Source organism: Toxotes jaculatrix, chromosome 18 (assembly GCF_017976425.1).
Source record: "Toxotes jaculatrix isolate fToxJac2 chromosome 18, fToxJac2.pri, whole genome shotgun sequence".
Lineage (NCBI taxonomy): Eukaryota > Metazoa > Chordata > Actinopteri > Toxotidae > Toxotes > Toxotes jaculatrix.
The window spans coordinates 11,051,359-11,055,063 of NC_054411.1; positions in this window are offsets into that span (position 1 = coordinate 11,051,359).

Genomic DNA, 3,705 nt, shown 5'->3' on the forward strand with positions numbered 1-3,705 from the left:
TTTTAATACAAATCAGCCACTCAATGCCATGCACATGTTTTAGTGTTATTTGAACTCTGGCAGAGAACTTCAAACAGCTTTCAAAGTGAACAGAGTTTTTTCCTCTCTTGCTCTATATCTCTTTCTCTTTTTGAAAGAACACAGCCGTGCTTCCAAGTACACCTGATCAGAAGGTCGAGAGATGGGGATTATGATATGCAAATGAGGCTTTGTTATCAGCGTTGACATTCGTTATAAAGCTGAGCAGCAGAGAGGTAACATGAAAAGGTGGCAACTCACCCCCCTCTACCCTTTTTAGCATAACCTCCCTGCTCAAACACATTGGCCTACCTAAGCCTCGATTTTTTTTTTTTCATTTAGATCAAAAGGTTACACATAACAAAGAAAGGTCTGTGTGGAAAAGAGAAAGCGCCATGTACACACTTCTGTGTACTTTTACACAGTCAAGACTATTGATTGGTCAACTGCCCCAAAGGTGTGTGTGCACATCTGTATGCGTGTATGTCCAGCAGAGTGTTGACGCACGCAAAAGAGATGATGCCTGGTTTCGACCGCGTCCTGATGAGGTTGTCGTCTCTTATGCTGTTTAGGCAGAGCACAGGACTTTGCAGTTAGCACACTGTAGAAAGTCTTTCATGTCTCTCCCCTGCTGTGACAGGATATGGATGAGGACACACACACACACACACACACACACACACACACACACACACACACACACACACACACACACACACACATACACACACACACGTATACACTGAGAGACTGATTCTTCCTCCTTTCAAATACACACAAAAACATGCATATGGTTGCCCCCCCCCGGTTCAATCTGCATACGGTTCAGTTCAAAGGAGTCCAAGTGAGGTGGCGGTCTGTGCTGCTTTTCCAGCTATTAGCCTCAGCCACCATCTGCAGTGATGTAGTGAGGAGTGGGTTTTATGTACTTCATAAAGGGATGGTTATTAGAGCATCAGAGTGGAGATGGGCTGTCTGGCCTTTGAGTTTAGCAGCAGGAGTCCTGAGCGCTTTGATGTGAATCATACTGTTAAATAACTTTTGAGAGGTAGTGTCATGGCTTTGAGTTTGAGCCTGCTCATTCATCCTTTCAATCATTCAGTCCAGTTGTTTGCGCATACATCTTCTACTTCTGCTGTCATTTCAGACCCTGCCACTCCCACCTGCCTGCCTTTCCTGCCAGTAGAATCACCTGACTTGCTTCCTCCTCCCCTCTCACCTGTTTCCCCATTCCCTCATTAGCTCCTTAGTATAGTCTATACTGGTCTGTTTCCACTTACTCTCTGCCAGATTGTCTTTGTGCCATGTACCTTAGCTTTCCAGCACTCTGTTCTTTTCCTGCCCGTTTTGATCCTGATTGTGTTTTGGACCTTGCCTGTGTTTCTTGGATTTTGCCTCAACCCTCCCCTTTGTACTTTGTTTGCCTGCTTGTTTTTTTTTTGTACCCTTTTTTTTTTCAAAGTAAAGACTCTTCACATTTACATCTGCCTCCTGAGTCATGCTCTTGGGTCCCCTTTTCTGAGAAACGTGACAGTTAGAGGGAACTGATGAAACCTCACAAAAGGTCAAACCCTGGTTATATAAGTGACAAGTGAACAAGCTTTTTCTTTATTTCCGTGTTTCTTTTCTTCTTTTTAACACCTCAAGTTACACTTCAGAAAGAGCAACACAGAGGCAGCACTGATGAACAAAAGATGTACCCATAATGTATCCATCATCACTGTGGAAGTGCACTCCACAGCACAGACAATAAGCAACATGCTGTCTTCATCATATTGGAGACCAGCTGTCTATCTCTTTTTTTTTCAGTATTTCTTATTAAAATGTGATCAAAACATCACTTTCATCTTGCTCATAAAAAAACATATAATATGGCAGCAGAGAAGATTATCACGAGGTCCTATCAGTTGCTGTTCTGGAAAGTTTGATCACATCACATGATCTTCATCAGCAGATGGCACTTGCTCAATTGTCTTCGATTATAAATGTTCAAATTTAATTTTTTTTTGAGAGAACTCTGAGGACTTGAAAGCTGAAGTTCATACGTAACCTCGGAAACAGCTGTTGCTAAAACAATATCACCACAATGTCCATTTAATAGCTTTACTGGGGCTGTTGATCATATGACATGACGTTCATCGGCAGATTAAAAAATCTCAACAGGTCAGGAGTGACCTGTCTAAAATGAGAAGTGAGTAGAACGTCTTTGTTCACAGTAGGGCTGGTGGTGGGAAGATGCTGAACATCCGGAAAGCATCCTGCTTACATCCTGAAGCATCAGTGGGTGATCACACCCACGCCAGATACAGATAAACTGCAAAAGCTCTTTTCTTCAGAGATTCATTCCTTTCGTCCCATCAGTGGAATAGCTTTGTATTTTGAGGTTCTCTCTCCCCTTCTATGATTTATAAAATAACATTTAAAACATAAACAGCTGGTCTGAAGTGCTAAGTTTCAGTATGTGCCCACTGTGGCCTGAAGGTGGAGCTGCTAACCCACGTTCCAGTTACCACATCCTCTCTACGACATGACCAGGGTTTTCATGCTGCCTCTGGTGGATCCGGAAGAGGATCACACAGGGGGAAGTATCCAGACGTTTTGAGATTGATCATATTGTTTGTAATATTTGGATCTGGATAGGGATTGCACACTTTGCAATCGGATTTCTGGTTTAAATCAGGTGAAATCAGTCCCCATCTAAATTAAACCATCTGAGACGTTTAAAGTGGGAATGTTTCTTTGGTGGAACTAATCTGAAAATGAACGGAATAAAAAGTATGAAGTAGCACAAAATGAACACAGTTTGAGGTACCACAAAACTGACTCAAAATTATACGTATGCACAATTTTGAGTAAATGAACTTTGTTTCTTTCCATCATTGCATTTAAAACTGTATATAGGGTGTGTAGGGTATAAATTACTTGAAAGGTTATTTTAGAATAGCTTAAGAGGAAAAAAGAGGAAAAAAATAAGTTGTTTTAAAAATTATTATTTTATTATAAACATTTTGGTTAGCATTTAGGCCTAGCTGTGGCTGAAGCATCTGAGCACACGATGTTGCTGTGAATCACCTCAGATGCATCGATCAACATTTGCAGATCGATCAGATCTGTAAATCATGTTTTACAGGCGACATCAGGTGAAAGAGGAAGTGGCCGAGGTTCACGTGGACGCTTTTCCTCTGACGTAATCTCCTCAGCCCGGTAGGTGGCAGCCTCTCCAAGCAAATATAATCAGATTAAACCTGCAGAAATTTTGGATTTGGATGTACTGGCTACCGGAAAAAAAAAACTGGGCACTCGGCGGATCTGATCCAGGGGTAGGGTTGTGTCTACAGTTTATAATTAAAACATATCTAAAAAACGATAAACACTGATTTTATGTATTTTCACCTGCTGATCATTTGTGTAGCTGCTCAGCTGTAGCCCTTGTTAGAGGGAGACGGGGTTGTCAGCTGCTGTTTGTGGAGGGGAATCCGCGTCTTATGGGCAGACTGCAACGCGATGACGCATTTCACACTCTCCTGCTGCAACACAATAAAATATGAATCACCACACTGCCGACGATGGGATGCACATCTTTGGCTGCAAATGCCGTTAAAATGGTGAAGAGGGGGGTGTGGCGCTAACCATCTTCCATTCACCAAAACAATACACGCCCAGATCTCGTGCATTTGTGGCGTAAAG